Below are 25,693 nucleotides of genomic sequence, written 5' to 3'. Positions count from 1 at the left end.
TTTTAATGTCAAAATATTTCAATTTTGAGTCATTGCTTTATTAGGAAGAAAAGTGCAGGCTGGGTGCCATGCCTGTAATCCCTGCACTTTAGGAGGCTGAGACAGGCAGATCACCTGAGGTCAGGAGGTCGAGACCAGCCTGGCCAACATGGTGAAACCTCATCTCTACTAAAAGTACAAAAGTTAGCCAGGTGTGGTGATGTGCGCCTATAATCCCAGCTATTTTGGAGCCTGACGCACAAGAATCACTTGAACTTGGGAGGTGGAGGTTGCAGTTAGCCGAGATCACACTGCTGCACTCCAGCCTTGGTGACGGAGCAAGACCCTGTCTCAAAGAAAAGTGCAGTGGTACAGATTCAGTAATAGACAGTAATGAAATACAGCAACAATTTCTTTGAACAGTATATCAGCACTGTGTGTTTTTTCAGTTGAGATTTGATTATTGCTGCTCAGTAAGACTACTGCAATGTTTGTCATTTGCAGTGCATACTTTGCTGAGTTAAATATACTAAATAACTTTCCAAATATTTCTTGACTATCAAGATAAAAGTCTTTGTGTTAAAACTAATGTTACTAAATGATGACTCTTAATATGATTTTTCTGTCATCTTTCATTAGTGTAATAGAGATTAGGTCCAGTCTCATTGTATTGAAATAGGGAGAGGTATACAAACCACAGTGCTTCCAAGTTTCAAAATTTAAAAAAAATAAAAAGAAAGAAATAGGGAGAGGTAGGGGTGCCTTCTAGATGTCATCTCTTTATCCCAGCGCTTAGCATCTGATTCCTTGGGGGCTCTTATTTCTGCTTTTCAAATTTGGCAAGGGTAAATTTCTATGCCATTCATCAGAAGTATGTATACTTTTAAACAAATAGAGTGGTAGTTTATAAAGACCACTTAAAATAATGTTACTTCCATACTATAAATGGGATTTGAATAAAACAGTTAATTCTACATTATTTCCTCATAAAATATACTGCGCTGATAATTGTCAAATGTCTATATTATTTAAAAAACCAATTTTAGATTATATGACATTTAATTGATTAACTTTTGATATACAGCAGAGTTCAAACTTGACAGCAAAGTTGAAAACTAGTTAAAAGCTTTAAAATGATTTAAAATTTAGAGTGGGAAAATAGACTAATGAAAAAGTAATTCCTTAATGAAACAAATAGAGAAGCTTTATCTTGATGCATGTCCAACTTCTCTTAATTTTATCTGATGAAATCTTTGAAACTAGCTCTATTATCATATTTGGTTTTTTTTCAATCACAAAAATGAAATTTGTGTAACATATGCATAAATATTGTGTGTAAAAAATGACGATCAGGAAAGCATGGGACAGTGTACTTGATGACAGTGTACACCTTGGATTTGAAGGTAGTGTTGAAGTGCCTCATAAAGATGAGTAGATATATAAGAATTATATAATATCATTAGGATTTATCTCTTTTAGAAATTTGACAGTGACTTATCAGATTGGTGAAAGTTTTCTTTACTACCCTGGCTCATAAGTACTTTAATTTAATGGAATTTAGTTACAATGAAATTTGGAACTTATTTTTGACTATAGAAGACGTACTTGCCACACGGTGCATGTGCTGAGTGTTTGTGTATTTTTATTTTTGAGACAGGATCTCACTTTGTCACCCAGCTTGAAGTGCAGTGGCATAATCTTGGCTCACTGCAACCTCTGCCTCCTGGGCTCAAGTGATTCTCCCACCTCAGCCTCCCGAGTAGCTGGGACCACATGTGTGAGCCACCACACATGGCTGATTTTTGTATTTTTTTTGGAGAGACGGGGCTTTGCCACGTTGCCCAGGCAGGTTTCGAACTGCTGGACTCAGGCCATCTGTCCGCCTTGGCCTCTCAAAGTGCTGGGATTACAGGTTTGAGCCACTGTGCTTGGCCTGTGTTTCATATATTTTACACATTAGTCGTATTGTTTTCCCTTCCCTGTAGTTGTCACCTTAGAAATTCTCTAAGGAGGTGTTCTCCTGTTTCAAAATTTTTGTTGAACAAATTTTATGCAACTTTTGGATTTTTCAAAAAATTTATTAAACATCAGGCACACTGCATTGGATTAATCATCCCCCCCTGTATCATTTTGATAAGTAATCATGGACCACCACTCACCTTCTCTCAAAACAAGCTAGGAATTTTAACCTACCTATAGTGTTCTTCTATATTTCCACCTTCTTGTCATCTTAGGTTATCATTTTTGAGTCCTGTGTTCATTCTCTTCCTCATTCAGTAGTCCCTCCTTATCCACGGTTTCAGTTACCCGTGGTCAGCTGTGGTCCAAAAATAGGTGAGTACAGTATAGTACTATAAGATATTTACAAGTATAGTAATATAAGATATTTTGAGAGAGAGATCACACAACTGTAATTATAGTACATTGTTATAATTGTTCTATTTTATTGTTAATCGCTTACTGTACGTAACCTACAGATTAAACTTTAGCAATATGTATGTGTGTTACAGGAAAAGTATATATAGAGTTAAGTACTATTCATGGTTTTAGGCATTTACTGGGGGGGTCTCTTGGACCACCTTATAAAAGGAGATTGCTGTGTATAGTTTAGTTGGACATATAAATCTAAACATCTTCTATTTTAGTTGTTTGCATAGAATTGTGGTGAATGTAATCTTTTGAACTTGATTTTTCACCTGTTATAAGTAAGATTTATCCACATTTTTGCATGTTGCTAGTCATTCATTTAAATTGCTGTATAATATTTCATTAAGTAAAATATTCATTAACTCTCCTTTGGTGGATATTTGGATATTTATCTACTCTCCTTTATTGGGCAGTTATTTTCTGTTTTTTTGTTTTGTTATGTTTGTAATTATAAGCGAAGATCCTATGGACAGTCTGTGCATGTTTGCTACTGTGTATGTGCCACAGCTCCTATTATATACCTAGAGATAGCATTGTTGCTTCATAGGGTAGGTGAATGTTCAACTTCAGAGATGATAACAGAACTTTCAATATGATTGTACCAATTTACATTCATATTAGCAATATACGACATAAAAGATCCTTTGGTTATCCATCCTCTCCAACACTTAGTATAAATTTTACAAATCAAAAGGATGTAAAATGTTGTCTTATTGTGGTCTTTATGTACATTTTCCTGGTTATCACTGATGTAGAACATTTCTTTTTTTGTTTGCCAGCCTTTTATGTTTCTTTTTCAGTGAAATTCCTAGTTATGTCTCTTGCCTATTTTTGTTTTTCTTACTGGTTTACAAGAGTTCTTTATATTGTTTATGTTAATCCTCTGTGTACATTGTGAATGTCTTCTTTCAGTTCCTAACTTTTTCACTTTCTTTTACAGGGGTTGTGTGGGAGGAACAGTTTTAAATGCTTTTACCTTTTTTGGCAAATATTTAAAGTAATTTACATTATTATCAACAGGTTTGGATTTAATATCTATTGTACATTTGGTATAGAAAGGGTAAAGTTATATTAATAGTTTATGGCCTGGGGATTTGTAAACTATCCAAATGAATAACCATAGGAAGTTGTGTAAAATATTGTATTGCTTCACACATACTAGGCACTCAATTGCTAGGTTGATTTAGTTAACAAGTACTGTAAATTCAGAAGCAGAGAAATAGCAAAAATTATACAGATAGTTCATCAATTGCTCATTTTCCAGTTCCATATCTCTTTGTTGCAAACTACTTATTAGTCATTAATAATATTTTATTCTTTTGTTTAAAGAGCAGTGTATTCCCTAAGATTATGTGAATCAGTTATTTAGGTATTTTCACAGCTTGCCATTAAAATGCTGGAGTTGATCAGATTTAATATTGGATATAAAGCAAAATATTAATCTTCTGTTGCACAGTTTACTAGTACTTGCAAACTTGGAATCCTAAATACAGTTTTTATCATTGCTGTGGATCTTTTGATAAAAAAAATTCTTAATGAAGTCAAATTTGTCCCTTTTTTTTTTTATCATACAGTAAGTCCTCATTTAATGTCATTGATGGGCTCTTGGAAACTGACTTTAAGCAAAACAACGTATAAAGAAAGCAATTTATTTTTCTCATCAATGTTATAAGGAAATTATATTATAAATAATAAAACATAAGCCACAAGTGGTGATGCACACCTATAGACCCAGCTACTTGGGAGGCAGAGGTGGGAGGATCACCTGAGCTCAAGAGTTAAGGCTGCAGTGAGCTGGAATCATGGCTTTGCACTCTAACCTGGGAAACATAGTGAGGCTGTGTCTCAAAAAAAAAAAAAGATACTGAGCAAAACAGCATTATTAAAGGACCTGCAGCACATTGTTTCTTTTAAAGTCAGTTTCTAAGAACCCATCAACAGTGTTAAGTGAAGACTTACTGTAATTGCTTTTAATGCCCTTTTAAATAAATTATTCCATTTCCTGGGTTTAAAAGATAGTTGTCTAAGTTTGCTTCTAAGAATTTTGCAGTTTTATTTTTTAGATATATGTCAATTTATCTGGAGGTTTTTTTTTAATAGACTTCATTTTTAAAAGCAGTTTTAGATCCACAGCAAACTTGAGAGGAAGGTGTAGATATTTCTTGAATACCCACCTCCTCACATATGTACATATGCATCATCAACACCCCTTGCAAGAGTACATTTGTTACAGTTGATGAACCTATATTGACACATCATCATCATCATCATCCAGAGCCCATAGTTTAGGGTTCACTCTTGGTGTTGTGCATTCTGTGGGTTTGTACAAATGTATAATGACATGTATCCAGCATTATAGTATCATACAGAATAGTATCACTGCACTAAGCTTATCCTCCATGCTCTACCTATTCTTCCTTCCCTTTCTTCCATTCCCTGGCAACCACCGATCTTTTTACAGTTTACGTAGTTTTGCCTTTGCGAAAATCTCATGCAGTCGGAATCATAGAGTGTGTAGCCATTTTACATTGGTTTCTTTCACTTATGAATAAGCATTTAATTTTCCTCCGTGTCTTTTCATAGCTTGATAGCTTATTTCTTTTTAGTGTTAAATAATACTCCATTGTCTATAAGTACCCCAGTTTATTCATTCATCTACTGAAGGACAACTTGGTTGCTTCCAAGTTTTGGCGGCTGTGAATAAAATGCTATAAACATCCTGTGCAAGTTTTTGTGTGGATACAACTTTTCAACTCCTTCAGTTAAATACCAGGGTGTCCAGTTGTGTGGTAAGAATATGTTTAGTTTTGTAAGAAACTCCCAAACTGCCCTCCAAACTGGCTGAACTATTTTGTATTCCTGCCAACAATAAGAGTTTTTGTTGCTTCACACCCTCTTCAGTATTTGGTGTTGTCAGTGTTCTGGATTTTGGTCATTCTAATAGATATATTGTGATATCTCATTGCTGTTTATTTAATAGAGTTGATTTTTGAATATGGACATAGGTCTGAGTTATTTTAATGTTTAAAAACATTTTGAAATGTCTATCAGACTTCTTTATAATGCAGATTTAAAATAGAGGACTTTTTGGCTTTAAGGATAGAAACATCTACAAATATCTTTATTAGCCTAACTCTAACTTGTAAAAATCAATCAAATTTAATCAGTTAAAATTAATCATATTTGGTTAATCAAATTTGATAAATTTTTGCAAGTTAATACCTTACTTTTTCCTTATTATATAAATTTGTGGTTCTTCTGTTTTTTATTTTATCCCCTGAAGCTTTGGGTCAGTAAAGGTCATTCTTGTCTTAACTCTGGTTGACACCCATCCCATTCCCCAGTTGTGACTCAAAGGTTTTATGTTGTTTTCTGTCATCCAGCCTACTCCTGCTCTTTTGTTCTCAGCATATCACTCACCTCTATCTCGTGATATGTGCTATTCCACCATGTGAGTGTCCTTAAGTTTTCTTGTCTTTACTTTCAGATTTCTTGGAATTTTAGCCATCCTTTTTATTTCTACTGAATTTTAAGGAAAAATTGCTTCTCCTTGCTAAACTTATACTTTTCTGGACTTTTGCTTCCTCTAGAATATCATGTTTTACTCTTTTGCAGGATGGGGCTTTCATTATACACTGGCTCTTTGCTTAAAAATAAGTTCATGTCTCTCATGTTTTATACTCTTTAATACTGTTATACACTCAAATTTCTTTCTTTTTATGAGAGATTTCTTTGTTGCCTTGTCTACCATTTATTTAGCTTACTCATACATGACTTCTGTCTCACTTATTCTGTTGAAATAGTTTTCTTAAAGATATGACGTTCTGTTGCTTCTAGTCTTTAGAGCAATTGATACTGCTGGAGCTTCCTGAAACTATTGTTAATTAAGCTTTGAGGACCCTGCACAATATTGGTTACTTTTCTTTCATCATACCTGTCTCTATTTGTTACTACTGCTTTTATTTGGTAACTCCTTTTCTGCCTTAAATGTTCCACCTATTTCTAGCCTACTTTCCTTTTAATTTATCCTTTAGATTAACCACCAGAATCTGATTAACCACCAAAACCTTGTTTGGTAATGGTTGCAGAAAATAGAAATCCACTTAAAATTAGCTTAAGCAGAAATTGGATTTTTTAATAAGCTATGGGAATGTATCACTTAACTTAAGGGCAAGATATATAGTCAGATCCCATGAGTATTAAACAGGAAATGGGGTGTTTTCTTTCTTTGTAGGGCTACATGTTCTCTTTTCTTCTTTAAGTATGTGTACTGCTTTGTATATCCTCTGTATACTGGTTCTCTTTCCTCTCCTTGCCTGTGTTCTCCAAGTGGCACTCTTAACTTCTAAATTTACATTAACTGTACAAGTTTAGTGAACATAGACCACAGCTGACTGAGTTGGTATATGTCACAATTCTAAATTCTTAGATAAGAAAATCTGAGCGGCCTCACTCAGTCAATGAAACATTTATCCCTGATCCAGCCAACTGTGGCAATGGAGGGATGAGATTTTCTAGTATCAATATGGCTGCAAGAACCCTCTTATGAGGTTGGGATAGACTATTCTGTGAGAAGGGATTCTAAGTTGAGAATTCTAGGGATTCTCCTGTTTAAACGTTTCAGTAACTTTCTGTTGATTATAGAATAAAATATACTTATACTTTTCAGCATCCAGCCCCAGTCAGTTCTTTCCAATTTTTCTCCCTATTTATCTTACACTCTGGAATATTAAACTATTTACATTTCTTTGAACCACACTCCCTGTCTTTGCATATGCTGATTCTCGTTTTAAGAATAATAATATTGCTTGTCTGAACAGCATTTGATAAATTGGAAAATCCTTAAAATTTTGATAAGAATCATATTCATTGAATATATGAATATTTATCTATTTAATAAAGCAAAATTTTACTTCAGATATATTTTTGATTAATAAATTTAGTGAGTTGGTCATGCACCATTTTGATAGATTTACAAGTTAGTCTCTGATTTTGCAGTTCCTGTTATTATTGAATATATCACTTAATATGGTAATTAATTGTTACACATGTCTCTACTACTTTCAGGACAGGAATTAGGTCTTACTCATCTTTATGTCCCTAGCAACTGGCATATAGCTTACGGTTAATAAATGCTTGAATAAATAAATGAACAGATTTTAAAATTGTATGACTAATATGCCAGATCTGACTTCTCTAAGTTTCCAAAAGCTGTCCTTCCCCTGGCTGCCTGTGTTAGAAATCTGCTGGTCACTTTTATTTGACTATTGCTTCAGTCTCTTTAGTTATTTCTTCTACTTCTGTATCTTAAATTCATTCATTACTTTGCCATTGTCTAAGTATGGGCCTTCATTATTTAGATGATTATAATATCTTGGTATTTCACCTCTACCTCTTTTGTCTTTTTCAGCTTTTATTTAGAAGTATGTATAACTGCTAAATTCAGAATTTGTCCCAAGCATTCAGTGACTACTTAATGCTTGTGGGATATAGTTGTAATTCCTTAGCTAGGCAGTCCAAGCTGTCGTTGTCGTGGCCACAAAATACTTTTCATTCTTGACTGTTACTCATGTAAGCAGCTTATTTTTTCGGATATACTATGATTAGTGATTTTTCTTCACCTGTATTTTTACTACATTCTATCAACTGTAATACTTCTTTAAGGCCAAATCCAAATTTTGCTTATTTCTTTCCTAATTTTCCCCTACTCATGTCCAGTGTCTCTTCAAAATTTAAATAGAATATTTTCTATCTCATGACATTTATTATATATTGCATTATACTGTAGTTGTTTGTATTCTACCTCATTTTCTTTTCTAGGCTTAATGCTTAAAATCTTTGAAGGAAAGGACTATATCTTCATCTTTTACCCCTTTAATCCTGAACAAAGTAGCTTGTGCATAGCAGTGATGAGACTCAGAAAACAATACTCTACAATGATGGTCTTAGAAGTAGTCTCAGAAACAAAAGAGTTTTTTTATATTTTAACCTTTTTTGTCCTCTAGTCTCTCAGTTTTATTTTTCCTCCAAGGCTAGCCATAAAAACTAGAATCTATCTTTTTTAAGATGGGTCATAGAAACCAGGACCCCCCTCCTTTTTTTTTTCCCTTCCCCAGCAGAAGCAAGCTTTATTTAGCACTGACATTAAAAGAGATTCACTCAAGGACCACTATACAGTGAACGATGACTCATGTATAAATAATACCCTCAACAAGAAAACATTAAACAAAACAGTAAACAAGAAAGTATTCTTTATCGTTGTTTTTCAAAGCAATCTTTGATAAAAGCTGGCACATTAATATTAGTACTTGGTGAAGTCAATTCTGGAAGAACCTAGACTTCACCAAGTGCTTCGTTACATAATTTTTTTGGAGGCATTTCTGGAATCAAAGACAGTATTCATGGACCCTTAAATTACTTGACTTTTTAAAAACATTTTGAAAATAATGCATGTGTACATATGCAGAGATAAATCAGAAGATGCTGAAATGTATAAAATTAGAAGTAAAGACCTCTTCCTTACTACTTTCTCTTCAGTTAGTCCTACTCCCCAGAAGTAGTTGCATTGCCCTTTATAATTTCTGGAATTGACATTATAATTTAAAATTTTTGCTTTATGAACTTTAAGCCATATACATTAACCTAGTGATTTATAAGTGATTTACGAAAGACATTTAATCAACTTCTATATTTCCTTCTTGATTTCCTAAATGTGTTAGTTAATTATTATTTTTAGTTTTTTTCTGGTAGTTTCCTTTAGGACTGATTTGTAGATCCACAGCATCTATTAACTCTGCACAAAAATGAGAGTTTAAGTATACTTCCACGTCTCACTTCCCTTGCACTAATTTTGTTTATTGTATTGTCTTTACATTGACAAGGTTTATATTTCTATTATATTCTTTCCTTCCTTCTTCTTTCCTGTTTCTCTCTTTTTCTCCCCTGACCCCTCTTCTGCATCCCTACAACATCTTTCTTACACATTTTATGAACATAGGTTGGATCACCTGGGCGGTTTTCTTTGTCTTTAAAGTTAACTTAGTATTTCCTATTTCTTTAAATTTTCTCTGTTTTGGGAGATTACCTTTATTTTTCTTTCTGCTCACTAACTTCAGGTGTATATATTTTATTGTGCAGTCCATTCACTGCCTTTTTGCAAATGTATTTCAATTACATAAATATCTTTTCTTTTTTGCCCATAGGCTAGAATTATTTAATATAATTTTAATTTTTTCTCTTTTTAAAAAAATTTCCAACTTTTAAGTTCTGGGGTACATGTGCAAGATGTACAGGTTTGTTACGTAGGTAAACTTGTCATGGTGGTTTGCTGCACAGATCATCCCATGATCTGGGTATTAAGCCCAGCATCTATTAGCCATTCTTCCTAATGCTCTCTCTGCCCTCATCCTCACCCTCTAGCAGGCTCCAGTGTGTTGTTCCCTCCCATAAGTCCATGTGTTCTCATCATTTGGCTCCTATTTATAAGTGAGAACACTGTGGCATTTTGGTTTTTTCTTCTTGCTTTAGTTTGCTAAGAATAATGGCTTCCAGCTTCATCCATGTCCTTGCAAAGGACATGATCTCGTTCCTTTTTTTAAATTTTTTTGAGACAGAGTCTTGCCCTGTTGCCCAGGCTGGAGTGCAGGGGCACGATCTCAGCTCACTGCAACCTCCGCCTCCTGGGTTCAAGCGATTCTCCTGCCTCAGCCTCCTGAGTAACTGGGATTACAGGTGTGCGCCACCACATCCAGCAAATTTTTGTATTTTTAGTAGAGATGGAGTTTCACTATGTTGGCCAGGCTGGTCTTGAACTCCCAACCTCAGGTGATCCACCTGCCTCAGCCTCCCAAAGTGCTGGGATTACAGGCATGAGCCACCACCCCGGCTGGTCTCGTTCCTTTTTATGGCTGCATAGTATTCCATGATGGGCATTTAGGTGGATTTCATGTCTTTGATATTGTGAATAGTGCTGCAGTGAACATACACAGGTATGTATCTTTATAATAGGAGGATTTATATTCCTTTGGATACACACACATGCACACATGCACACACACGCACGCACGCGCACACACACACACACACACACCCAGTAATGGGATTTCTGGTTGAATGGTATTTCTGCCACTGCATCTTTGAGGAATTGCCATTCTGTATTCCACAATGCAGAACCCCTTTTAAAAAGCCTGTCATAAAACCTAAGAATATTATTCTAACTTTTCCTCTTTCCTTTTTTTGTGTAACACTAGTCATAAAAAAAATTACCTGACCTACTTTGATCATAGATCATAAGATCCCCATTTTAGAATCCTTCCCCATACCCAAAAGGAAAGAATACATACTCAAGAGAGGCACACAAACACACAAAAAAATGAGACAGGTCTTGCATGGTTTCCCCACTCAGTCTATTAACATTAGATCTCAGTCTGTTAACATTAGATTATATCCTTTTTGTCCAATCATACTTCTACACAGCTGTGCACACTTTGTTGAAACTAAGCATAAAAATTGACAGTTTCTCCTATATTTTTGGGCCTTCATTCTGAAGGCTTTCATGTTGTGTAAAACGATGATCAAATAAATGTGTATGCCTTTTCTTCTGTTTATCTGCCTCTTTTCATTGATCTTCAACAAACCTTCAGAGGGCAAAGGAAGTATTATTCCCTTCTCTCTGACAGGGGCTGCTGATTGATGTTTGTTGAATAATTAACAGTCTTGTGTCTGAAAATCATCTGATTTTATATTTGTTACTCACACTTTTCCTGCTTTTGTTTTGGTATTTATCAGAGAGCAGAACTGCATTATATCATTTTTCCCTTGGCAGGGACATACTGTTATTACCTTAAGTCATATAGTAATTAAATTCCCAAGTCTCAAGACTGGGAAATTTTTACCAGCAGAAGGAGCTGTCACCAGATACAACAGAAGCAAGTAATAATAATAATGTTTATTATTAAAAACAAATGATAATGCATATATAATGATGTTACTTAATCCTTAAAACAACTCAGTTGAGGCTGGGCACAGTGACTCATGCCTGTAATCCCAGCACTTTGGGAGGCTGCTGAGGCTGGCGGATCACCTGAAATCAGGAGTTCGTGACCAGCCTGCCCAACATGGCGAAACCTCATCTCTACTAAAAATACAAAAAAATTAGCTGGGCGTGATGGTGGAAGCCAGTAATCTCAGCTACTCAGGAGACTAAGGCAGGAGATTCACTTGAATCCAGGAGGCGGGGGTTGCAGTGAGCCGACATTGTGCCACTGCACTCCAGCCTGGGTGACAAGGGCAAAACTCTGTCTCAAAAAAACAACAAACAAACAGAAAACACTTTGATTGAAATAAGGCTCTTATCTCTCTACAGGGAAGAGAGCTAAAGTTTAAAGAAGTTAAACTTTTCTTTTTATCCTCTTTTTTTCTTTTTCTTTTTTTTTTTTTTTTGAGACGGAGTCTCACTCTGTTGCCCAGTCTGGTGTGCAGTGTTGCAATCTCAGCTCCGTGCAACCTCTGCCCTCTAGGTTCAAGTGATTCTCGTGTCTCAGCCTCCCAAGTAGCTGCGACTACAGGTGCTCACCACCATGCCTGGCGAATTTTTGCTGTTTTTAGTAGAGACGGGGTTTCTCCATCTTCCCCAGGCTGATCTAGAACTCCTAAGCTCAGGCAGTTCACCTACCTTGGCCTCCCTAAGTGCTAGGATTACAGGCACGAGCCAGGCACTTGGCCCAGAAGTTAAACTTCCTTTTAAATTAAATAACTTCTCTGTGGTCACATAACTGGCCTGAACCAATATGAATATCCAAGATCTCTCTGTCTTGGGAACGCAAATTCCATTTAACCCTTATACTTTTATTGCCTTTTTGGCATTTGGGGGCATTTTTTTCTGTCACTTTTCTGCATCTCTCATGCCTATTTCAGTTAACCACATCCTGTCTCCTGTCTCCTCAGCTTATTACCCTGGCCTTTTACTTTGTGCAGCATTCCTTATTTTATATCTTGCCTTCTCCCTCAACAGTGCCAGTACTTGCTTTTTTGCTAGAACCATTCTTGATGACTGGCTAGTTGATCTGAAGGACGAAATTCATGCTGAAATCTTAGCTTCAAGCTTTAGACATGATAGGCGCAAAGCCACAATTTTGTACCCTATGGGAATTCCAAATCTCCCCAAGAATTCTGTGTTTCTTGGGCAGGGTACTGTAAGTTCTTAGGGCACCACCTGCTTCCTGGGTTTCTGTTTCTACATGTTTATAAACACATTGCTGGTTTCAACAAGGACATCCACACTTCACTCAATGCTTTACCCCATAGAACACCTAGTTCCATATTCTGTGGCTCGCTCTTTATGTTCATGTTTGTGCTTCAACCCTTTCTTCCTTTTGTGCCCTGGAATCTTCAAATTCTTCTCTCCCTCTAAGGAAGAACAGTTCCAGTCAAATTCCTCCTCTCAGACTACATAACCAAATTAGTGTTCAGCAAACAAAGGGAAACTTTAAGATGTTGATATAAAGTTGCCAAACCTTTATACCAATACATATAAGATATATATGCATGCAACATTATTATTAGTGTGAAAATACCAACATGAACAGCACTGATTCATGGCCTAATGGTTGTAAAATGCCTAAGCATTAACATCTCCCTTCATATATATATATATATATATATATATATATATATATATGCATATATATGTATATTTTAAGACAGAACTCACTCTGTTGCCCAAGCCTGAGTGCAGTGGTGCAGTCACTGCTTGCTACAGCCTCAACCTCCCAGGCTCAAGCTGTCTTCCCACCTCAGCCTCAGGCGTGTGATACTACACCCAGCTAATTAAAAAAAAAAATAGTCTCCCTATGTTGCCCTGCCTGGTCTTGAAATCCTGGGCCTAAGTGATCCTCCCTCCTTGGCCTCCCAAAGTGTTGAGATTACAGGAATGGACTACTACACCAAGCACCTTTCTCCCTCTCTTAACTTCTTTTCTTCATTGATATTAAAATATATACTTTTTAAAAATGCTAAGAATTGATAGTAATATCCTAACAGGCAAAAAAAATTTTTTTTTGATCAGTAACTTTATATATACTTTCCACATTTCCTTTTGGAAATCTGACTAGTAATTCCAAAGCCTAGTTGAAATCACTAGTGTACTAAATAATTCAAGTTTGTTTCTGTTTTTTGTTTTGTTTTGTCTTGTGTTTTGTTTTTTTGAGATAGAGTCTTGCTCTGTGGCCCAGGCTGGAGTACAGTGGCACAATCTCAGTTCACTGCAGCCTCCGCCTCCCAGGTTCAAGCAAATCTCCTGCCTCAGCCTCCTTAGTAGCTGGGATTATAGGCACGTGCCACTGCACTTGGCTGATTTTTGTATTTTTAGTAGAAACAGCGTTTCACCATGTTGGTCTGGCTGGTCTCGAACTCCTGACTTTGTGATCCACCTGCCTTGGCCTCCCAAAGTGCTGGGATTACAGGTGTGAGCCACCACAACTGGCCTTGAAATCATACAGACCTAGGCTTAAATCCTGTATTTGACACATGTTGGCTTTCTGACTGTGTATGTATTATTTAGCTACATGAGGCACATTTTTTTAATATAAAAATTAGGATAATCTCTGGCTCAAAAGACTATTGGAAGTATTAAAAAAAATGATGTATATAAAGTGCCTGGTTATAGGAGACAGTAATTCTTCCATGTCAGGTTTAAATTTTAAGATTACTTCATTTTTTTTCAATACTGAATTTGTATAGTGGACAGGCTGGCCTGAGTTGGAAATTAAACACCTAGAGAACTGAGCATCCTTTTTTTTGTTTTTTTGAGATGGAGTTTTGCTCTGTTGCCCAGGCTGGAGTGCAGTGGCGTTGTCTCAGCTCACTGTGACCTCTGCCTCCTGCATTCAAGCAATTCTCCTTCCTCAGCCTCCCAAGTAGCTGGAACTACAGGTTCGCACCACCATATCCAGCTAAGTTTTTGTATTTTTAGTAGAGACGGGGTTTCACCGTGTTATCCAGGATGGTCTTAATCTTCTGACCTCGTGATCTCCCCACCTCGGTCTCCCAAAGTACCGGACTACAGGCATGAGCCACCATGCCAGCCAAGAACTGATCATACTTTTTTTTTTTTTTCTGAGACAGAGTTTTGCCCTTGTTGTCCAGGCTGGAGTGCAATGGCGCTATCCTGGCTTACTGCAACCTCTGCCTCCAGGGTTCAAGCGATTCTCCTGCCTTAGCCTCCTGAGTAGCTGGGTTTACAGGTGTGTGCCACCATGCCCGGCTAATTTTGTATTTTTAGTAGAGATGGGGTTTCTCCATGTTGGTCAGGCTGATCTGAAACTCCCAACCTCAGATGATCTGCCCGCCTTGGCCTCCCAAAGTGCTGGGATTATAGGCGTGAGCCACCACGCCTGGCCGATCATACTTAGTTTCACTTCCCCTACCCGTTTTTTATCCTTTTCTGCTTCATAGAAGGGACAGTGAGGATAACTGTCTTAAGGTGTAAATATTTCCATGATTGTCATAATTTAAAATAATAGTATGTTGAGATTATATGCAAAATAAAGAAATCACAGGTTATGATTATTTAAATCTTAAGATTTCTAGGATTGAGTTTTTATTTAAGAATCTATGGTGCGTTATTTGTGCATTGTGCATTATAAATATTGAGCTATTATATCACCATTCAGCAACTTCATGGAGCAACTTAAATTCAGATTCTTATTTTATCCTCTCACAGGCTTTGGACATTTTGTGAATTTAAATTAAGATTATGTATCTGCAGAGTCCAGAATGATCCTGCACATTTCAATTCTTAGACAAACAGATTTTTGGCAATATACTTGTGAATATTAGTAAATAATACCAACACTGTAATTGCATATGCTTGAGCTTTGTTGTGCAAATTATAGTAAATGTCCAATTGTTTGTTGCTATAGCTTACCAATATTAAATTTCCATTTCATTGCTATGGAAACCTTATCTTTGCATTCCAGCATCAGGAGAATGTTCATTTTACTATAAATTTTTGTTTTGGTGTATGTTTTCATTGTGTTGGAACCTCATAGAAACCCTGCAAAAATTCTACGCTGAATTTTGGTTGATCCTTATAATAAACCTTATAATAAGGATTTTCTTATAATCAGTGGATAACTTTATCAACTCTAAAACAACATTCTTGCTTCCATAAATCTCTAAAAATGGTGGACCTTTATTTTTGCTTTCTTTGTGATTGACAGCAATGGTGGAATATTATTTTTATATAGTCGAGTGCTAATTACAGAGAAAGAGCTGATGTTGATTTTAAAGGTACTATATACAAAGTAAAGAGAACTATGTTTAAAAAATGCGAATAGTATTACTAATATCATTGTTTTTTTGTAGAGCATTTTTGAGTTATAAAGCACTTCCCCATATAATTATTTCAATTTTGTATGTATGTATGTGTACATGTATGTGTATGTGTATTTTGAGACAGAGTCTCTCTCTGTCTCCCAGGCTGGAATGCAGTGACATGATCTCGGCTGACTGTAACCTCCACTTCCTGGTTCAAGCGATTCTAGTGCCTCAGCCTTGTGAGTAGCTGCTGGGACTACAGGTCCCAGCACGTCACCACGCCTGGCTAATTTTTGTATTTTTAGTAGAGATGGGTTTTCACCAGATTGGCCAGGCTGGTCTCTAACTTCTGGCCTCAAATGATCTACCCGCCTTGGTCTCCCAAAGTGCTGGGATTACAGGTGTGAGCCACTGTGCCTCACCATTTTACTTTATTTTAAAAATTACCCTTTGAGTTAGGAATGGAAAGTGTTATTATACCCAATATACAGATGTTCATGTTTCCTTAGCTGGTATCTGCTTTAACATGAACCCTTACCTTCTCTCTGCTATCCCTCATTTTAGTTCTCTACACAGTTCTAGTATCATCATCTCTTACCACTATCTACATTTTAAGTGCTCAGTAGCCACATATGGGCAGTGGCTGCCATATTTGACAGCATTGACTTTGGACATTTTGATCATCTTAAAAGTTCTGTTGACCGGGCACAGTGGCACACGCCTGTAATCCCGACACTCTAGGAGGCCGAGGCAGGTGGATCATTTGAGGCCAGGAGATCAAGACCATCCTGGCCAACCTGGTGAAAACCCATCTCTACTAAAAATACAAAATTACTGGGCATGGTAGCGTGCGTCTGTAGGCCCAGCTGCTCAGGAGGTTGAGGCAGGAGAACTGCTTGAACCCAGGAGGCAGAGGTTACAGTGAGCTGAGAGCACGCCACTGCATTCTAGCCTGGGTGACAGAGTGAGACTCTGTCTCCAAAAAAANAAAAAAAAAAAAAAAAAAAAAAAGAATTATTACTAATGAAGTTGAGTGATGTTTTCAATTAAAACCAGTTAAACTACATATAAGTTAAAAGAGACCAAACATGTTACCCACAATAGAGACTTGCGAAGTAAATGTTGTAGATGTGTGATGTAGTTCAGTGCACTAAAAAAATACTTATTTTTATGACTTTGAAAAGAATAATATACCTTTAATATTCTTCTGATGTTAAACTTTATTTGTACTTTTTTCCAATTTATGGCTGTTTGTGGGGATTAAGATCTTATAGTGATAAACTGCTTTAAATAAAAAAGATTTTTTTTGAAGCCTAAGAGAGTAAATTCATTTTATCATCCCTTTTCACTTGATTAGTAACTTTCCTAAAATATTTTGTTGTAATATGATAACACTCCTAGCAGTTATAGCAGTTGGAAGCTAAATACATACAGAGTTCTGAGAAAAAGGATGATCTCTTTTGTTATTTACGTTGATTTTTAGCCTGCTTTCTTGTGCATGCATTAATTACTTATTAATGGTGGCAATCTTGTGCCTTATCCCAGTATTTCCTTCTTTACAGCCTGAGAGCTATACTTTTATTAAGCCCTTCTACTAGAGTAAGCCTTATCTTTTAAGGAAGTTAAAATAATTGTATACAGTTCCTTTTTTTGAGTTTTGTTTTTCTAGTTGCTCAACATGAGACTTGCTCAAGGCCAGCTCTAGTCAGTGCCTATAAAACAAAACAAAACACAACAAAGCATTAAGTATTCTGACTTTATTTTGTTGAGCCTTGTGACTTCTTAAAAGAACTCCACTTTACTCTGTACAGCTAGATCCCATCAAGTAAAATGCCAAGCTCTTGGATATGGTATAGTAATGTATAATAATATAATTTGAATCATTTTGGGATTACTATAATTGGTTCTTGTTTTATTGTTTTTTCAATAAATCTGAGTTTCCATCTCTGAGAAGCATCTATTTCATTATTGATGACTTTAGATTTCTAGTTAGCTATTGTGTCAGAAGTACTTATTTTAATTGTTATGCTTTTAAAATATATATAATTTTAAGTTGTGGTAGACATAAAATTTACCATTTTAACTATTATTAAGTGTACACTTCAGTGGTGTTAAATACCTTCACAGTGCTGTACAGTTTTCATTACTATCCGTCTACAGAATTCATCTTGTAAAACTAAAACTCTGTTCTGCTTCCCGCAGCTCCTGGCAATTACCATTCTACTTTATGTCTTTGAATTTGAATAGGTACCTCACAAGTGGAATCATACAGTACTTGTACCTTTATGACTGGCCTAATTCACATGGCTCAGTATCCTCAAGGTTTATCTATTTTGTAGCATGTGTCAGAATTTTCTTTCTTTTTTTTTTTTTTAAGGCTGAGTAATCCATTGTGTATATGTAACACATTTTGTTTTCCATTCATCTGTCAGTGGACACTTGGGTTGCCTCCTGTGTTGTTTCTTTTAATAAATACAGCACCGTTGGAGGTTATCAAACCTAATCATGATCATTTGATAGTAATAGCCACTAGCTTTGCATAGGTGTTAAATTCTAAGTTGATTAAATTAAGTGGAAAAGTCAGTTCTTTGTTCACTGTTCACATTTTAAGTGCTCAGTAGCCACATACAACCAGTGGTTGCCATATCGGACAGCATTGATATAGAACATTTTGATCATCTTAGAAAGTTCTGTTGATAAGGAATACAGAGGTGTATTTTAATATCTTGAATTTAGAGAAGACAGAAAAGTCCCTTAGAAATTAATTCTGTTTAAAGAATGCGTTTTTTTGCAGTGAGTCCAGAGGTTTTTGTTTATACCCTGAATAGAAAGTGTTAAAATACTTTCTACTGAATGAGTTTTAAATAAAACTCATTTTCAAGTGAAGTAAATGATAAAGTCTTAGAAGTTAAATATATTAAAAAGTTATAAACTGTCATTCACATATTCAGAAAAACATAAGAGTTTGGAGTAATATTTTATATAATTCCCTTAGTTAAGAGTATATATATTAAATTACTTTTTTTAGGAGGTGAAGCATAATTGATCTCAGGTGTAGAAAAATAGCAAATGATGATTAGTAGTAATTTTTTTTTTAATGTTAATCTTAATACATCTTATCCTAGAAATTTTGTACTGTTGAGCATGTTTACCGTTACTGAGATTAGATGAAGTATTGTTTTGCTGACAGCCTCCAATGCCATCTTTTGGGAATTAGAGGAGCAGGGTGTGTGTGTGGTATATGTGTGTGTGTCTAGTTTTCTTTATTACTAAGGATTGTGTGTTTTAATTAATACTAGTTTACCTATTAAAATGACTTTCCTGGCTCTCACCTGTAATCCCAGCACTTTGTGGGGCAGAGATGGGAAGATCACCTGGGGTCAGAAATTTAAGACCAGCTGGGCCAACATAGCAAAACCCTGTCTCTACTAAAAATACAAAAATTAGCCAGGCGTGGTGTCATGTGCTTGTGATCCCAGCTACTTGGGAGGCTGAGGCAGGAGAATTGCTTGAACCCAGGAGGCAGAGGTTGCAGTGAGCTAAGACTATGCCACTGCACTCTAACCTGGGCAACAGGCAGCAGAGCAAGACTCCATCTAAGAAAAAAAGTAAGTAAAATAAAATTACTTTTCAGAAGATATTGTAAGATATTTTTTAAATGCTTCCAGTTTTTGAAATTGTTGGCTATAAAAATTATTTTAATTTGCTGAATAGTCACTCAAGCTCGAGAACTTATTTAAATCTAGCATTTTAAAGCAGTTTTAAAAACATTAATTCCTTGAGTATGTTCCTTGACAGATTTAAGCCAAAAGAATAAAATCTTATTTCTAAGAATATCATTTATGTATTTTTTAAGAGTAAGTAGAAAGAAATTTATCTAATTTCATTTTTATCTATGAATTTCACTATATCTGTGCTTTTGACGGTTACTTACTAATTTGAAAACAATTTCCAGTCATAAAAAATATTAAGGAATAAAAAGTTAGACTGTTGTTTGTCCTGTATGCTGACCCTTTGGAAAGAGAAAGTGGTATTGATAATAAACACCTGTGCAGTAGGTATCCTTCTCAGCTTAATTATAGGAGTTAAGATAAGAAAGGATACCAGTTAATATTCTTTGCAAAACAGAAACTTGTTTTTCTGTTACTAACTTGGCTTAATATAGTTACAATTGATCAGCTGGTGTAATGAGAAATGGCTAAAGCTGATAATTTTTGAGTTCACTGATTTTCAAAATGTAGTGCATGTAGATACCCAAAGGAAAATTATTCCCTCATTATAGACTTTTTACTATACAGATAGCAGAAATAAATAACAAAGGTTGAGTTCATGAAAGTTACCAAACCAGATTTTCATAGTTCACTACTTGAATATTAACATTTTGTTTTTATCTGATACTTGCAGCAAGTTTTTTTTTTCCCATATCTAGGCAAGAATGTAATCAGTCATGCCTCACATAACAACTCTTCAGTCAACAGTAGAGCACATTTGACATTGGTCCCATAATATTACAATACTGTAGTTTTACTGTACTTTTTCTGTGTTTAGAAATGTTTAGATACACATTACAGTTTCCTACAGTAACATGTTGTACTGGTTTGTAGCCTAGGAGCCTTAGACTGTACTATATAGCCTAGATGTGTATGGTAGGCTATGGCATCTAGATTTGTGTAAGTACACTTGATGACGTTTGTACAACTATGAAATTGCCTAATGACACATTTCTCAAAATATATCTCATGTTCTAGTTAAGGGACTCATGACTAATTAATTTAAGCAATGTGAATACCTGTTATCTACCTGGTATTATAATCAAATATGACCAAGTGAATTGTTGTGTCATGAAGTTAAAATAGACTAATTCTCTTCATTTCAGTAGTCCCCAGTGAAATTTATTAATTTAAAAAGTTACATTATTAAGACATGTTTTTGAGAGAGTTGCCCTGAAAGGCCATAAATTCTTATCCAGGCTACTAGACACTAAATGAATTTTTTTTTTTTTTTTGAGACCAGGTCTCACTGTCACCCAGGCTGGAGTGCAGTGGCACGATTTCACCTCACTGCAGCCTTGATCACCTGGGCTTAAGCTATCCTCCCACCTTAGCCTTCCAAGTATCGGGAACTACAGGTGCTCACCACCACACCCAACTAATTTTTGTATTTTTTTTTTTTTTTTTCGATGGGTCTTGCTCTGTCACCCGGGTTGGAGTGCAGTGGTGCAATCTCAGCTTACTGCAACCTCTGCCTCCCGGTTTCAAGTGGTTCTCCTGTCTCAGCCTCCCAAGTAGCTGGGACTATAGGCACGTGCCACCAAACCTGGCTAATCTTGGTATTTTTGGTAGAGACGGGGTTTCACCATATTTGCCAGGCTGGTCTTGAACTCCTGATCTCAAGTGATCCGCCCACGTCGGCCTCCCAAAGTGCTGGGATTACAGGCGTGAGCCACTGTGCCCAGCCAGTTTTTGTATTTTTTAGTAGAAACGGGGTTTCACCATGTAGCAAAGACTGGTCTTGAACTCCTGAGCTCAAGTGATTTCCCACCAAGTGCTAAGATTATAGGTTTGTGCCACCATGTCTGGCCAACATGATAATTTTTTATTCAGAACTTGCCATTTATATTAAAAAAAGTAGTTTACTTAAGGGCTTGTGTTAGTAAAAAGCATTATATATCAAAACAGAGCCATGCTATTTTAAGTACACTACTTGTGGATTCATAAATCTTATCTGAATTAATCATGTTACTTAGCAAAACATTTAAGTGTCCATGTAGTATGAAGCCGAGGTCACAACTAACTTGCCCTCAGGGAATCTAAGTAACATAAATTAGTGAAGCAGGTAAGTACAAGTGATATACCTAATTGTGGGAATGACAGTGAGTTTGGAAACTGGAAATACATATAAAAAAGCAAGTGGCAGCCACTTCTTAGCCGTGGTCATTTGTTGCCATGTTATTGCCTTTTATTGGGAGATAGTCTTCCCAAAGCTAAAATATTGGCTCAGTTTTATAAAAGACTTCTGACTAAACAGGATGTGTTTGTAGGGCTGTCTCTACCATACAGTAATTTGTCTTTTTTAAATCAAATATGTAAGTGCCTACCATATTCGTGTATTGTGTTAAGAACCATATAGTATATGCAAACTTTGGACCTGGCCACTACATTTTAGAATTATTCAGTAATACTTCCTGCAATGTTAGAAATGCTACAGATCCATTTGGTAACTACCAGCAACAAGTGGCTGGCTACACCTAAATTGTGGCTTAGTATGCTTGAGGAACTTACATTTTAATTAAATTTAAATGTGTACATCCACATGCAGTTAATCTGAACTGGACAGTGGTGCTCTAGAATCTAAATTCAGTTGCTGGGACAGTTGTGAAAAGTCAAAATTTAAATTACATTTCAGGATAGCAATAGAAGAGATGGCTCAAAGTCACACACAGTTTCTAAGTGAATTGTACAACTGTAGGACTTTAGAGGAGGGAGTGGTCATTTGTTTCATTTTGTTTTTTTGTTTTTTTGCGATGGAGTCTCACTCCGTAGGCCAAGCTGGAATGCAGTGGCATGATCTTGGCTCACTGCAACCTCCACCTCTTAGGCCCAAGTGATTCTCCTGCCTCAGCCTTCTGAGTAGCTGGAACTGCAGGCGTGTGCCACCATGCCCAGCTAATTTTTTGTATTTTAGTAGATACAGGGTTTTACCATGTTGCCCAAGGTGGTCTCGAACTCCTGAGCCCAGGCAATTCACCTGCCTTGGCTTCCAAAAGTGCTAGGATTACAGGCATGAGCAACTGCGCCTGGCTTGGCAGTGTTCATTTTAAGATAAGCTTAAAATGGGATCGTTGGAATTTCTAAGAGGAAAAGATGTTCAAGGAAGGTAGGATAATAGGAACCAATGCATGCAAGCAGAAAAATTAAAGAAAATTTTCTATTTTTCGTTCAGAAGACTGCTCCAAATTATGTCCTTGTTCTTTCTTCCTACTTTGGCAGGCAAATTATTTAGTTACTCAAATTGGCTTTAGTATATTTGCTGGTTCTAAACTTTGGTCAGCAGCTTGAGAAGGAAGAAAATGTGTTATCTTTATTCTTTGAGATCAACAGTAAAAAAGATGTAAAGAATGTAAACAAAGAATTTCTTTATTTTATCCCATATTTACTTTTTTACTTGGAATAATGCAGATTTCACCACTTAAAAAGCTTTTTTGTCAGTTATGTGTTTTCTTTCTAGTATGATGAAAGATCCTTTTAAGTCAAGGAGCTATAGAAAAAAGTAAATGAAAACTTTCAACTGTACAGTTTTCATGAGGTATTCTAGTTTCAGTTGAAAACTATTTTTTTCCTGTGTGATAGTTTCACCTTTGGAAGAATTAGATTTAGATTGCAACATTGTGTTCAAAATATTTTATATTCTATTCCTTGCTTAAAGAGGTAAATTTCTTTATTGTTGTGGACAGGGAAGTCTTTGGCTAATGATGCAGTGATATTTTGTGTAAACTTTTTTTTTAATGAATTAAAATATACTAAAGTCCCTGTTAAAGTGTCTCCTTATGCGATAGCATTTCCCTGATGATCTGATATAAAAATAGCAGTACTTCTCACCCTATCTTCCAGCACTCCCTGTCCCTTTTCTGCTTTTTTGGTTTACTATTTAGGTTCAAATAAAATGCAGCAGTTATTTATGTAAATGATACTTCATGGGCACTAAATAAATATCCTTGCCTAACTTTCGTACATGCTGAGCAACCAAATTTTTTTTTTTTTAATATGTAGTGAGAGAGCCTTTTAAACTGGTGGTAATGGTTGTGTTTTATGTTAATTCTCTGGTAATTATTTTAATAATTACAATGAAGTCTAAAGCATGCCGATAGTTGTATGATGTAAAGCACAATCTTACTAATAGACATTAGCTACTATTTATTAAATAACTTACGTGTCAGACATGTACTGGTTTTATTTTATAATCTAAGAGATATTGGTTTATTTTTGTTACTTATATATTTTTAAAATAAGTCATAGAGAGATAAAGTTACTTGCCCATGTGACATAGCAAATTAGTCCAGCCAGGCATGGTGGATCATGAGGTGAGGAGTTCGATACCAGCCTGGCCAACATGGTGAAACCCCATCTCTACTAGAAATGTAAAAATTAGCCAGGCTTGGTGGCATGCATCTCTAATCCCAGCTGCTAGGGAGGCTGAGGCAGGAGAAGCGCTTGAACCTGGGAGGTGGAGGTTGCAGTGATCTGAGATTGTGTCACTGCACTCCAGCTTGGGCTACAGAGGGAGACTCTGTCTCTAAAAAATAAAAAATAAGAGCAAGTTAGCCCAACTGGCATTTGAAACTAGATCTGTCTAAATCCAAGTTAATGATCTTTTCTGTGTGTATTTTGTATTTTAATATTTCAAATAATTTTAGGAGTTTATTGATACATTTTGTAACAAGCATGTTCCTCCCATCACAGAATATGACTTGGCTTATAGAATGACATTTTACTGTAGTGTTCTGAAAACAACATAATGTGGTAAAAAGTGAAGGCTACTTAGTCTGTAGTTCTGTGAAATATTGAGATGGGCATGTATCCATTTCGCTTAATCTCATTTTACAGGTTAGAAAAATGAGATCCAGAGAGGTTTAAGTGATTTACTATCATCAAATAGAGGAATTGAGTCTAGAACCAAGATATCTTACCTCTAGTAGAAGATAATTTTTGATGAACATCCTTGATATTAGTAAAGGGAAAATATAATCCTATGTACAGAACAGGAATCAAAGACCTAAAAAGGCTTTTTTTTCAGCATCTCTATTTAAAGAGATATAATTGACATACAGTAAAGGTCACACGTTTAAAATATGCAATTTGATAAAATTGACATACAGATAATAGCTGTGAAACTGTCCGTGCAAACAATATAATGAACGTATTTACCACCCCAAAAGTTTGTCTCTTTCTAATCTCCTCCTGTCATTATTTCCTTTCACCCAGTCCCTTCTTTCTGTTGCTATAGATGAATTTTCCTTTTATGGAGTTTTTATATAAAAAGAATTATTCAGTGTGTACTTTGGGGAGGGAGACATGGCATCTTTCACTCAAATAGTGATTTTGAGATTTCACATGCTGCAATATCTATCAATAGTTCAGTAATTTTTGTTGTTGAGTACTGTTTCATTATATGGATATATAATGCCACAATTTATCTCTACCTGTTGATGGATATATGGGTTATTGCCTATTTTGAAATATTACCAATAAAGATGTTTTAAACATTTGTGTAGAAGTTTTAGTAGACTTATGCTTTTATTATTCTTGGGTAAATGCCTAAGAGAAAAATGGCTAAAACATATAGCAATACACGTTTAAGTATTTAAAAAGCCTCCAAATGATTTTCCAAAGTAGCTGTATCATTATCATTTTACTTTTTCCCACTAGCAGTTTTTAAGAGTTCTGGTTGTTAACTGGGTGTGGTGGTTTGCACATGTGGTCCCAGCTACTTGGGAAGCTGAGGCAGGAGAATTACTTAAGCCTGGGATGTCAAGGTTGCAGTGAGATGTGATGGAGCCACTGCGCACTCCAGCCCAGGTGACAGCAAGACCCTGTCTCAAAAAAAAAGAAAAGAAGAGTTGCGGTTGCTTTATATTCTCACAAGTACTTGGTACAAATAATATTTTTAATTTTAGCTATTCTAATAGCATTATAGTGATGTCACACTGGTTTTAATTTGCATATTTGCATTTAATGATGTTGAACCATCTTTTCATGATCTTATCTGCTATCTATATATCTTTGGTGAAGCATCTATTCAAATCTCTGTCTGTTTTTAAAAATTGAGTTGTTTTCTTATTGAATGTTGAGAGTCTTTATATATTCTGAATTTAATACCTTTATGAGACCTGTGAGTTGCAAATATTTTCAATTCTGTAGCTTATCTTTTTTTTTTTTTTTTTTACAGAATCTTTAGCTCTTTGAACATATTT

General features: G+C 35.7%; 1 protein-coding gene across 7 annotated transcripts in view; it reads left to right on the top strand.

The window, feature by feature from the left end:
• PKN2 (protein kinase N2) overlaps positions 1-25,693 on the top strand; it is a 151,859-nt gene that overhangs the window by 5,040 nt on the left and 121,126 nt on the right. The gene's annotated exons all lie outside the window — the stretch shown is intronic.

Source organism: Cebus imitator, unplaced genomic scaffold, assembly GCF_001604975.1.
Source record: "Cebus imitator isolate Cc_AM_T3 unplaced genomic scaffold, Cebus_imitator-1.0 Scaffold286, whole genome shotgun sequence".
Lineage (NCBI taxonomy): Eukaryota > Metazoa > Chordata > Mammalia > Primates > Cebidae > Cebus > Cebus imitator.
The sequence above is the reverse complement of the archived record's forward strand: the minus strand, read 5'-3'. Positions and strand labels throughout refer to the sequence as shown.